This window comes from Oratosquilla oratoria, chromosome 40, assembly GCF_046742065.1.
Source record: "Oratosquilla oratoria isolate Oo_2021 chromosome 40, ASM4674206v1, whole genome shotgun sequence".
Classification (NCBI taxonomy): domain Eukaryota; kingdom Metazoa; phylum Arthropoda; class Malacostraca; order Stomatopoda; family Squillidae; genus Oratosquilla; species Oratosquilla oratoria.
In genome coordinates, this window is record NC_134816.1 from 28,069,772 (window position 1) to 28,084,675 (window position 14,904).

The window sequence follows — 14,904 nt, forward strand, 5'->3', positions numbered from 1 at the left end:
TAAATAGATTTTAAATCTTGTATTTAATATACCTATTGCATAAAGGATAAGGGATTTTTTCCCTAACGTAAAATTCGTAAATAACGGTAAAATATTCAGGGCTCGTTTGACCTTTCGTATCATCATTATTTTGTAAGCGTTGTGAGCGGCAAGTCCAGGGTAGAATTGCCGACCCCCACCCCCCATATAAGGGGGGGGGGGAGGGTTGCATGGTGCAACTTGCACCACCACCCAACAAAGTTTTTGTCTCTCCCAGAGGTCTGGTGGTACCCGGATCTAACTCCTTGATCGTATGCTCCAAATATTCAACTATAAGGCGTAGTGCTGTGAAAAGTTATGAGAAAGGTGCTAGTAATATTAGCAAAACTATAACAATGATTACGTGTCATATGTGTACTGACTGGTATTACTCATGATTGTCTCTGGTCCCCTTAACCCCCTACGTATGTTGTCTGTGTGACTTAGTGTAGAATAACAATCTAATGATGACCACAATGGAAATAAGCGTACATGTTATTTTGTTTTATCCTCGGCAATTTGCAATTATTATTTCGAACTATGTGTTCTTGTCATTATCTGCACTTCATGTATATCGATTCTTTGCCAAATAAAGTCTATCTATCTATCTATAGCGTGAGGTTTGCCCCCATATGTCGCCTACCCAGGTGCTGCCTGAGGTCTGCCGCGCGTTCCTCCGAGATTCTCCACTCACCTGTCCATCAAACATGTCCTGCCCAAATACATTAAAAACGTGACCTGTCCACGTGACCTAACCCAACCTATTTGTGTCATTCTTAGAAGATGTACGAAGTGTGTATCGCTAGAATAAATGTATGGAAATATATGATGACAGGTTTATTTCTACATTTCTTCCTTTAATATGAATGTAATTAGAAATCCAACTATATATCTAAGTTATTCATAGGATATGTACAATTTTTTTTTTTTTTTATCGCTCTAGTGCTAACGGGAGGTAATATATATATTATATCATATATATTTATATCCTTAGATCTTGGTGTGGTAGACCTCACGCTGTAGTAGCAATAACGTGCATAGACATTGCAAGGGTCAGGTGCATTGGGCAGGAAATTGGGCACTTCACTCTTTTCTATTATTCGTATTTGTCAACTACCCAGAAGGGTGCAACACCAATTTCCACATTATAATTTTTGAATGGTAAGAAAATGGAAAAAGCCTTTGAGAAATAATTTTCCATTCATTTTTATAGATTTTTGTGAAGGGTACTTTTGGGGCACAGGGCAAAGGGGCAGGTGCTTGGGCACCCCTCCCCCCCTCTGCACGGGCCTGTATAGTAGCACCGATATTTTGAATATGTAAACACAGATGAAACATAGAATACACACTTTACCTTATCTAGATATAAATCAACCTCCGCCCACCCGCCATTGCCCACCCAGCGTGCAGCACTTGCCACACACAACGAAGCACGGTTACACTAGTCAAAGGATGGGTTGGATTCCAACGATTCGGATGGATTTCGTCCAAGGTTGGAGGACTTGGGTTGAAATCCAAGCCTAGGGACGCCCAAGCCAATACCGTTGTAGTCCAACCTTGGAAGAGATTCGAAGTAGAAATTTTTAAGATATATCTAAAAAAAAAAAAAAAAAAAAAAAATCCAGATGGTAGTGCTGTAAAACAATGTTTTTAGTGACTCAAATTGTTATGAGTGATTCACTGAAGAGAATCGGGTACTTGAGTCCTCGATGCACCAAGTCAGTATCCTGCGTGCTGCCTTGATGATGTGAGTAATTCTGAATCGTGACATTAAACATGAGAGATTTTAAGCAGGAGGTGTTGGCTTATGCATGCTTCAATAAAAGTGATGGCTAATTGTGCATTTATAGTTTTCTTAAAGGTATTTTCCATGTGCCTTACTATGGATTATGTTCGTTATGACTTCATCATAGGTGGTTATGTTTACTATATCGCGATTTCGGATTCAAGACCTTTCTTCGGTAGCTTTAGGAATATTCTATCTGGTCAGGATAAAAATTGTTCCGGTGAATTATGTAATGATATTAATACTTGGGGGGGGGGGTGATCAAAAGCTGAACAATCCAATTCCATTTTTTTTTTTTTTTGTAAAAAAATAATAATAATAAAAGATATAATAAATAAATAGATAAATAAATAAATAAATAAATAATTTTGCACTGCGCTTCCCACCTGATGAGGCCTTGAGCACAGTTATATATATATATGTATATATATATATATATATATATATATATATATATATATGTATATATATATATATATGTATGTATGTATGTATGTATACACACACACACACAAATACACACACACACACACACACACACAGTATGTATACGTTTTGTATGTATGTATGTGTCTTGCATGTATGTGTATGAAAGCTTTACATTGTACGTATGTAAAGTTTTCTTCTATGTGCATTTTCATGTGTATGTGTATTTATTGTGTATGTATGTATGCAGAAAGTGCACATTTGTGTGTCATGTAATTCTTATGCACATACACACTTGCTCACTGTGTGTATGTGTGATTCACAATGGTCTTGAATAACGTGTTGGACTCGTGATCGACAGCTACTACCCTTCTGCAAGAGAGCTCAGAGCTCGTATGACCGATCTATGGGTAATGCTGTGACCTTACACACACACACACACACACACACACACACACACACACACACACACACACACACACACACACACACACACACACACACACACACACACACACACACACACACACACACACACACACACACACACACACACACACACACACACACACACACACACAAAACTCCCCTCCCACGAGAGTTGGAGTAACGACTCGCAGCGCAGCGTTACTAAAATTATTTCAGCCCTGGGCGGGATTCGAACCCGGACCACCGTAGTGGCAACCGGGAACTCTAGAACTGCGCCATCGTGTGTGTGTGTGTACGTATGTAAGTGTGTGCATGTGTGTGTATTCTTAAGCTGATGTGTACAATCATGTACACACATGAGAAGAAGAAGTGTGTCAGAAACCTTTACGAGGAGGAACAGGAAGAAGAGGAAGAGGAGGAAGACGAGGAAAAGGAAGTGGAGGAGGAAGAGGAGAAAGATGAGGGGGACGAGGAAGAGAAGAATGAAGAGGGGGAGGAGGAGGAAGATGAGGAGGAGGAGAAGGAGAAGGAGGAGGAGGAAGATGAGGAGGACGAGGGAGAGAAGGAGAAGGAAGAGGGGGAGGGGGAGGAAGAGGAGGAGGAGGAGAAGGAAGAGGAGGACGAGGAGGAAGATGATGATGATGAGGAGGAGGAGAAGGGGGAAGAGGAGAAGGAGGAGGAAGAAGAAGAGGAGGAAGAAGCAAGCTTATGACCACTTGTTATTGTTGTAAAGAGTTGGGAGGGAGTGGGTGGAGGAGGACGAGGAAGGGAGTGGGAGGGAGGAGGAGGAGGAGGAATTGCGTCGGGAGGGAGTGGGAGGATGGAGGAGAAGGAAGAGGAAAGGAAGAGAGGAGGGAGTGGGAAGAAGAAGAAAAAGAAGGATGATGTGACACACACACACACACGTACACACACACACACACACACACACACACACACACACACACACACACACACACACACACACACACACACACACACACACACACACACGACTCGGTGGCGCGGTTGGTAGAGCGCTGGACTGGGAAGTACGGTGGTGCTCGCAGTACCCAGTTCGAATCCTGCCCAGGGCCGGAATTATTTCGGTATCGCTGTGCTTCGGGTCGTTACTCTGACTCTCGTGGGCGGGGAGTTGGGTGTATGTGTGTGTGAAAGGTCATAGTATTACCCATAGATCGGTTATACGAGCTCTGAGCTCTCTTCCGGGAGGGAAATAGCTGTCGATCACGAGTCCAACACGTGATCCAAAAGACTAAGACCAAGGTAAATACATACACACACAAACTTCTTAGCCTCTTTTGTCTCCCCCCCCAAAAAAAAAATCATAATTATGTTATTATATCACCTCTTTCTCTTGTTATTTATCTATCTATCTGTGTTTTGTGTATCAAAGTACGAAACACTTTTTCTCTAGATTAATTTCCACTCTAGGTTCGATTCCTATATTCTACCTAGAGTCTAGATTGTAGACCTTAGAAATTAAGAAAATATATATCACAATAATTAAAAAAAATAAAAATAAAAATTGTGTGTGTGTGTGTGTGTGTGTGTGTGTGTGTACGTATGTGTACGTATGTACGCGTGTGCGTGAGAAACTGTCCTCAAGTACTGGCGAGTAGTATAACACACAAAGCGTTTGTGTACATCTCATGACGTCACCACGTGACTCGCCAATGAGAGTGACTCACTAACCATGAATGACGTTATGGCAACATCGTCGTGTTGCCATATGACAAAAAGATAAAAATCTAGATAATTGTTCCAGAACCCTTTATAATTAAAGGATCGACCTTTTTATATCCATTACAAGCCTTTGTGGACCTTATTTGTTGATCTATTTATTTATTATATATAGTTATTTTTATTTAATAATTTATTTTATTTATTCATTTATTCTTATTTATTTATTTATCTATTATTCATCACTTTTGTGCTATTGTCATTATGTTGCCATTAATGATATCGTTATTGATATTAATGTATAATTATCTAATTATTATTGTTTATAATTGATTACATTATTACAGTTATTATTATTGTTATTATTATTATCATCGTTATTATTGTTGTTGCTGTTGTTGTTATTACTATTATTATTATTATTATTATTATTATTATTATTATTATTATTATTATTATTATTATTATTATTATTATTATCATTATTATCATTATTGTTATTACTATTGCTATTATTATTATATTTATCATTATTGTCATTATCACTGTTTTTATCATTATTATTACAATCGTTCTAAATTACCTCTAACCTGAACCATGTGCCAGGAGACGGGGATGACCTAAGAAAGGAAGGGACAACGAATGTTTGTATATATGCAGTGACACGGCTACCCCCCTGATATCAAGGGGGAATAGGCATTTTAGTACATACTGTTATTCATGTATTTATCTATTTACTTTTTATTATTTGTTTGTTTTTCATTTATTCATATGTTTATTATTTATTTATTCTTATTTATTTATTTTTCTATTTATAATTTATTTATCTATTATTTGTTTATTTACTTATTTTATTTATTTATATGTTTATTATATATATTTCAATTGTCTATTTATCTATAATTTATTTATATACTATTTGTTTATTTATCGATTTAATTTATTTACTTATTTCTCTAATTATCTTTATTTATTTATTAATCTATCTATTTATAAAATTATTTATTCATTTATTTAGATAAAAAGGTCGAAGTAGATTCTCCACTCTACCCACTTCCTCATTGGTCTCTTAGAATTAATAAATGAAATAATAAATGATAAATAAATATGATAAATGATAACGTAAAGTTTCTATGTACTTTTTTGTTAGTAATATCTATCTATATTAATCTATATTAATTTCGATCTATATTCTATATATTTTTGTTTTTGATTGATGTACATATACTGTATATCTTAAGAATGCAATTTGTTTTATTAAGTTTATTTCATTTAATAATTTTATTTATTTATTTACTTATTTACATATTGTTTTGTGTTTTAATTTTTATTAATTCCTTTATTTTGACTTTATCAATTATATTTGTATTTTCATTTTTTTTTTTTATTGTTATTATTATTTATGTTCTCAAGGGACAAAAACACCTTTACGGGTTTTTGGGGGGGAAATATCGACTTTTTTTTTTCTTTTTATTTATAAGACGCGAATGGAACAAAAAAAATAACGATTTTTCTGCCAAATGTGAAGGAAAACATCGACATATAAAACCAAAATCGACGGCATTTTGCCTAGTGTGAAGATGGAAATCGACAGCATTTTTGCCGTCGATTTACATGAAAATCGACGGTAATTTTACTTAGTGTGTAGATGGAAATCAAAGGAGGAAAACGACGGTATTTTTGACGGCTTTTTGCCCTGTGTGAAGGAGGAAATCGATGGCATTTTTACCTTGTGTGAAGATGGAAATCGACGATATTTTGGCCAAGTGTGAAGATGGAAATCGACGGTGTTTTTGCCTAGTTTAAGACGACGTGAAAGGGAAATCAAGATATGATATCAGGGAGCGAAATTTTCAGGTCAGCACGTGGCCTTACGTAACACTGAGCGAAACATTCTGAGAAAGCCGTGTAGAGAAAAATGTTTTAAGAAGAAAAGACGATGAATTTTGACAATTGTGTTCTTAATTAAACTGAGCTAAACATTCTGAGAAAATCCTTATATACATGTAGAGAGAAACGTTTTAAAAATATAGAAGAGACGATGAATTTTGACAATTGTGTTGAACGAAACATTCTGAGAAATTTTCTAAACACGTGGAATAAAAGATGATGGATTTTGATGCGACGTGACGTCATAACGTCGGCATCAGAGCGCGGGAAGATTTGTCGGTCCTTGTGTAGTATGGTCATGGCGAATAAAAAAAAAAAAATGTGAAGCAAGACGTCGACATAGAAAACCAAAATCGACGGCATTTTGCCTAATGTGAAGATGGAAATCGACGGTATTTTTGCCTAGTGTACATGAAAATCGACGGTAATTTTGCCTAGTGTGAAGATGAAAATCGACGGCATTTTTGCCCTGAGTGAAGGAGAAAATCGACGGCAGTTTTGCTTAGTGTGAACATGAAAAGCAACGGTATTTTTCCCTAGTGTGGAGATGAAAATCGACAGCATTTTTGTCTAGTGTGAACATGAAAATCAACGGCAGTTTTGCCTAGTGTGAAGATGAAAATCGACGGTAATTTTGCGTAGTGTGAAGATGAAAATCGACGACATTTTTGCCCTAAGTGAAGGATAAAATCGACGGTAGTTTTGCTTAGTGTGAACATGAAAATCAACGGTATTTTTGCCTAGTGTGAAGATGAAAATCGACGGTATTTTTGCCCAGTGTGAAGATGAAAATCGACGGCATTATTGCTTAGTGTGAAGATGAAAATCAACGGCAGTTTTGCCTAGTGTGAAGATAAAAATCGACGGTATTTTTGCCTTGTGTGAAGATGAAAATCAACGGCAGTTTTGCCTAGTGTGAAGCTGAAAATCGACGGCAGTTTTGCCTAGTGTTAAGATAAAAATCGACGGTAGTTTTGCTTAGTGTGAAGCTGAAAATCGACGGCAGTTTTGCTTAGTGTGAAGCTGAAAATCGACGGCAGTTTTGCCTAGTGTGAAGCTGAAAATCGACGGCAGTTATGCCTAGTGTGTACATGGAAATCAAAGGTTTTTCTGCCTAGTGTGTACATGGAAATCGACGTCAGTTTTGCCCTGTGTGAAGGAGGAAATCTACGGCATTTTTGTCTAGTGTGAAGATGGAAATCGACGGTATTTTTGCCTAGTGTGTACATGGAAATCGACGGTATTTTTGTCTAGTGTGAAGATGGAATTCGACGGTGTTATTTGCCTAGTTTAAGACGACGTGAAAGGTAAATCAAGATGTGTATCAGGGAGCGAAATTTTCAGGTCATCACGTGGCCTTACGTAACACTGAACGAAACATTCTGAGAAAGCCGTGTAGAGAAAAATGTTTAGAAATGTATAAAAAAGAATATAGAAAAGACGATGAATTTTGACAATTGTGTTCTGAGCGAAACATTCTGAGAAAATCCTTAAATACATGTGGAGAGAAACGTTTTAAAAAAGACGATGAATTTTGACAATTGTGTTGTTTCGAAACATTCTGAGAAATTTTGAAACACGTGGAAAGAAAGATGATATAGAAAATGTAATGGCTTTTGATGCGACGTGACGTCATAATGTCGGCATCAGAGCGCGAGAAGATTTTTTGGTCCTTGTGTATGGTCATGGTGAAACAAAAAATAAACAATTTTTCTGCCAAATGTGAAGGAAGACATCGACATAGAAAACCAAAATCGACGGCATTTTGCCTAGTGTGAAGATGGAAATCGACGGCATTTTTGCCCTGTGTGAAGGAGAAAATCGACGGTATTTTTGCCTAGTGTGAATATAGTAATCGACGGTATTTTTGCCTAGTGTGAAGAAGGAAATCGACGGCAGTTTGCCTAGTGTGTACATGAAATCCGACGGTATTTTTGCCTAGTGTGTAGATGGGAATCGACGGCATTTTTGCCCTGTGTGAGGAAGGAAATCGACGGCATTTTTGTCTAGTGTGAAGATGCAAATCGACGGCAGTTTTGCCTAATGTGAAGATGGAAATCGACGGTATTTTTGCCTAGTGTGTAGATGGTAATCGACTGTATTTTTGCCCTGTGTGAAGGAGGAAATCGACGGCATTTTTGCCTTGTGTGAAGATGGCAATCGACGGTATTTTTGCCCTGTGTGAAGGAGGAAATCGACTGTATTTTTGCCTAGTGTGAAGATGGAAATCGACGGTGTTTTTGCCTAGTTTAAGACGACGTGATAGGGAAATCAAGATGTTGTCATGGTATCAGTGAGCGAAATTTTCAGGTCAGCACGTGGCCTTCCGTAACACTGAACGAAACATTCTGAGAAAACCGTGTAGAGAAAAATGTTTAAGAATATAGAAAAGACGATAAATTTTGACAATTGTGTTCTTATTAAAACTGAGCGAAACTTTGAGAAAATCCTAAATACATGCAGAGAGAAACGTTTTAAAAATACAGAAAAGACGATGAATTTTGACAATTGTGTTGAACGAAACATTCTGAGAATTTTTTTAAACACGTGGAGAGAAAGATGTTTTAAAAATATATAGAAAATATGATGGATTTTGATGCGACGTGACGTCATAACGTCGGCATCAGAGCGCGGGAAGATTTTTCGGTCCTTGTGTATGGTCATTGCGCGTAGGCAACTTTTTCCTTGACTTTTGGCGATGAAGACATATTTCTGTATTTTGAGGACCAAAAACTCGATGGTGATAATCAGGAAACTTAATATATACACACATATATATATACAACAATCGCGTTTTCTATCGACGTCACAAAAATAATGACTGCAATGGAGCGCGGTGCATTGTGGGATTAATGACGTCTTTCCCAATGTGAGAATCTAAAAATTAGTGATTTTCTTTTTCTTTTTGTCATCTATGCATGAGCACAGTCGTATGATTAAGCAGTTGTTACACATAGATTATATTTCTGACAACAACATATTTCCACCAAAATGTAAATATTTCTTGTTCAAACTCACCCTTTTTGGCACATTCCGTGTACTGCAAAGTATATACATTAAATACAATGTCTTCATTTGATTTCTTCTTCCTTAAAGAACCTAATATTGCAAATTAATCGACAAAAGTAATTATAAAGATACCAAGTATCAAGATGATATAATGTTAATCATCAAAATTCGCAAACACAATAGCAAATGTACTTCCAACCTCTATTTGAATAACGACAATATGACTTCCGTTGCAGACATCTAGACATATGACGGAAATATAATTTGTTGTCTGGAGCTTTGAAAAAATTGAAATTTGTAACCATATATCAAAACCCCACGAATCAAAATACCATAGTCAATATTATCTTATTGTTCATAATCACACCCATAATATTCCAGGATGTTGATAGTATTAATAAACACTATATGTTAAAGTATAATTTCATTGGATAAATTTATTAATGAATATAGGCATAGGTTAATTGGCGTGGGATTTTTACCAATGGGATTATGACCTTCTGGGACTCTGTCATGGATTCGACACAGGCAAGGTCATCATATCAAGACAACAGGTCAGGACTCGCAGTAATGGATTTAAACTGGACAAATTTAGATTAAGTTGTTTTAAGAAACGGTTAGACAACTTTATGCACGGGGATGACAGGTGGTAATGGACATGGAACTGCCTAGTGTAGGCCACATGGTCTCTTGTAATCTCCTTCGTTCTTATGTTCTTAACCCACTGGGCGCCGACGACCGTTGAGAGTTTGTCCGAGTCAGAAACGACTTCGGTGCCAAAATTCAAATTTTCAAATATTCAAATATTTCCGTTACATCTAGCAAAGATGAAGGATGAACGAAGAGATTGTGTAAACCTAGATACGGATGTTAGACATACTGTTGAATTGTTCTTAGGGATGTCTAGGTTTCTGTAATAAGCGAAGTCATATTCTAGTTATATTCAAATGTTGGAGGTTGGAGGTAGGATGTCGGAGGAAAAATAGCCCAGTGTGATAACCTTCCTGGAGGTCAGCCATATTGGATTTGCAAGTCTGCACCTAGATGCTACGCAAGTTTGACGACAATTATTAAAAGATCAAACTATTTGTAACGAAAATTCCCTTAACGATAAGAAATATAAAATAATGAAAATAATAATATATATTTTGGGATCCGGCGAATTCACCGACAACAATTCATCGACACACTCAATTCATCGATATACACAATTCATCGAAAAATAAAGACAAAAATATTCTAATTTGAAATATATAGCTAGGTCGTGTTTTCATCCTTGATTTAGCATAATTTTACTTTTGATAATTAAATAATTACTTTCATAACCTTTATTTAGGATAAGAATTTCTTTTCGTAGTATCTATCAAGGATAGTTAAAATTCTTTAATGACAGAACTATTGAAAATGACAAATTAGTTTAAACTAAACTTATAAATTGGTTTACTTAAAGTGATAAAGCTAGGTTATGGGCTATTGCCTGCAAATAATTATCAACGACGTTGCTATATGAAGGATATCTCTCTACAATGTTTTTTTTATCCGTTCAGAAGTCACGATATTTCTTTCTTTGTGGTTGAAATGAAGTACCAGCCAAGTATTGATCGACTTTGGCTTCATTATAGTTTTGTTCTTTCTTCAGGCAGTCGAAACAAATTCCAAATATTAGGGACGTGGTGTCCAGCAACATGCGTCTCAAATGTCCTATGCAATAGTTTTAAGTACTAATTTGTCATTTTCAATAGTTCTGTCATTAAAGAATTTTAACTATTCTTAAATACGAAAAGAATTTCTACCTTGTTTTTGTAGTGTTCTAAATAAAGGCTATGAAAGTAACTATTCCATTATCAAAGGTAAAGTGTGCTAAATCAACGAACAAAACTATAATGAAGTCAAAGTCGATCAATACTTGGCTGGTACTTCATCTCGATTACAAAGAAAGAAATATCGTGACTCTTCTGAACGGATAAAAAAAAAACCATTGTAGAAAGATATCCTTCATATAGCAACGTCGTTGATTATTTGCGGGCAAACATGTTTGTCAAACGTGTATGAAGTGATGTTTGACCGTGTCAATGGTTGTCAAACAGTTTGTCAAACGTATTTGAAGTGATGTTTGACCGTGGGAATGTTTGACAAACAGTTTGACTGTGTGAATGGTCCTTTATACGTGAATATCTCCCCTCGACATGTCGATTTGTACACTTACATTTCACGTCGATACGTTTAGTCGACACGTTCAGTCAAACGGTTTGTCAAACACGTTTGACAAATGTGTTTGAAGTGACGTTTGACCGTGTGAATGGTTGGCAAACAGTTTGTGAAACGTGTTTGAAGTGATGTTTAACCGTGGGGGTTTGACAAACCGTTTGACAAACATGTTTCTCAAACGTGTTTGAAGTGATGTTTGGCCGTGGGAATGTTTGACAAACATGTTTGTCAAACGTGTTTGAAGTGATGTTTGACCGTGGGAATGTTTGATAAACCGTTTGACAAACCGTGAATATCTCCCTTCGACAAACATTTCACGTCGACACTTTTGTCAAACGTTCCCACGGTCAAACATAACTTCCAACAAGTTTGACAAACGTATTTGTCAAACGGTTTGTCAAACATATTTGTCAAACATTTCCACGGTCAAACATTATTTCAAACACGTTTGACAAACGGTTTGTCAAACATTCCCACGGTCAAACATCACTTCAAACACATTTGACAACCAATCACACGGTCAAACGTCACTTCAAACACGTTTGTAAAACGTGTTTGACAAACCGTTTTGGAAACCGTTTGACTAAACGGCAATGTAGCGAAATGGTTGGTAGCGAACTGGCCATGTAGCGAAACGACCAGATACCGTTTTGAGGGGTTCCTGATGTTAGCATTACAAATGAACAGCCAATAGTCCTGTGGTATAGTGGTGTGTACTCATATCAGTGATCATACGAGTACCAAACAGTACGTGACAAGACCATTATATATAATTTACATGCCACTCTGAACCACCGACACATGTACAATGCGAGAATGTAAACAAACACCAAGCCAATGAATTAGTGGGAACGATAACTCGATTCAGCGAAAGGAGTCGTCCGATTTGAACGAATTACTTGTTAATTTTACATCATTATTGGATAGAAGGTGGGGGCATGGTGTACCTCCGTTGACTAGTGTATCTCAAGACTGATTCTGTGGAAGATAGATTTCGCCCTTGTACTAAGAGGCAGTACTAACGATTCATTGAGCTTATAATTTAACCCACCACTCTTTATTTTATTTCATCATTAGTAGTATTTACATAATTTCGATAGTTAGATGTTCTGCATTTCAATATTTTCTTTTTATTGCCTTCTTTATTAAGAATTGCTATTTTGAAAAAGGAAAATACCGTCGTTGTCCAATGAAATGAGAACACGTCAGGTTACAAATAGTGCTGGGCAAATACCGCTAATTTCAATACCGGAATTACCGGTAAACAACAATGCCGTTACCGGAATTACCGGTAATTTACCGGTAAAAGACTCGTGAGGTAGTAGTGACGTCCCAAGTTCGAGTCGCCTTTATGACTTAAATCTAAACAAATTTCATCCTACTATGGTGTGTAGTCACAAGTTTTGTAACGTCGTAACTATAAAAATCCTGCGCTCCGAGTCGTTACTCCAACTCTCGTGGGCGGGGAGTAGGGAGGGGGTGCGTGTAAGGTCACAGCATTACCTCCTCTCCCTCAGTGCATATTAGGCCTACGCACCAATCCCCCCCTCCCCCTCTCACACCCCACTTCCGTCTCTATGTAAGTGCAATTTCATACAAAGAATATATTTTTCACATAGAAACACAATTTCATATAAGAAAAATAATTACATGCATCATTTTTACACATTACACATAAAAATTCATTTCCAAAATCACCCATTTTTCATTTAGTCAGGACAATTTTTTTTTGTACAATTGAGGTTTTAAAGGTTTTGTGCGAGATGAATTGACATACGTAGGTCATTTTCATAATGTTTTTTTTACCAAGTTCCTCTTATATTAGGCTCAGGAACACAATCTCAACCCTTTGAATTTCTGTCAAAGTTTTTTTCAATTGTTCATAGTTGCCATTTTTTATATTGGAATAACGTTAATTTTGTATTAGCAGGACTCTACGATCCCTATATTTATATTATAGTACCTTTAAATGGACAAAAAACACACGCATATGTTTTATTTTAATTTTTTATTCTGTGCATCCATTTGGATACATGCCCACCGGAACATAGGCTGACTAATCGAATACGTACATTTTGCACTGAACCTCTGCGGGCCGAGATGCGAACAAAACGATCTAGCACGACTGTTAATTTTCATATTCGAATACGTACATTTCGTACTGTGCATCTGTGGGCCGAGAAGGGAGCAGGACGATCTAGCACGTTGAATACGTTCCTGTTAATTTTCATCCTACGTAGGGCCGTCAGTACTGTCACTCAGTACCACCAAGCCGAAACGTGCTTACCGCTCTCTGAGTATTATGGGATAGCTTATCGGTTAACGGAGCCTAAACGGTAGCAGATTTTTTGCTGGTAAGCTACCGTCAAGGTTGTTACCGATAAAACCCGTAACTACCGGTAGCTGCCCACCACTACCGTCACTCAGTACCACCAAGCCGAGACGTGCTTACCGCTCCACTAGTGTTTGGTATAGCTTATCGGTTAACGGAACCTTAACGGTAGCAGAATTATTGCCGGTAAGCTACCGTCAAGGCTGTTACCGATAAAACCGGTAACTTTACCGGTAGCTGCCCACCACTAGTTACAAATCTTGGGATTCCAGGGTCACGCAGACACATTTTTCATGTTTTGTTTTTGTATTTATTTATTTTCGTAGAACCATTACGGTAGGAGCTATTGGACAACGTAAATTTTATGTTAAATCTAAGTGTTTGCGTGTGTATAGAATTCAACCAAATCTTGTCCATTGAATGGTCAATACATTTCTTAGATATCCAATTTGAGATCAAACCTTTTCTCGCATGTTTCCAATATTTTTCCTTTACTTCCATACATACATATACAAAGGGCTCTTTCCACCTTACAAGGGAGGTGACCAAAGTCAAAAGGCCCGTATTCATTTACACCTCGTTGCGCTGTGGTTAAAGCTCTCGCATGCCACTACTGCGGTCCGGGTTCTACTCCCGCCCAGGTCTGAGATAATATCAGTATCGCTTCGCTGCGGGGTGTTACTCCAACTCTCGTGGGCGGGGACTTGGGTGTGCGTGTAAGGTCACAGCATTACCCATATATCGGTCATACGAGCTCTCATCCGGGAAGTTAATAACTGTCGATCACGAGTCCAACGCGTGATCCAAATATCATGGTGAAACTTTTTTCATCCCTACGTACTCCACTCCCTTTCATCACCCCTTACCATTCATTTTATATTACCCGACATTACCACCTACTTTTCTTTTACATAACTTTCTAGAGAAAACGGATTGATATTATTTCACAAGTTTAGATTTCTTTGTATTTCACGTGTGATTACTTCTAGCCCATCGTTTTCTCCATTTTTCCATTTTCTGTTACTTTTTATCTTTTTAGCTGTGATTAGCACTCCCATATTTTTTCTTTTCTTTTCATCTGATTCTCATCCCAAGAAATAATTGGCATTTATTTTTTATTTTT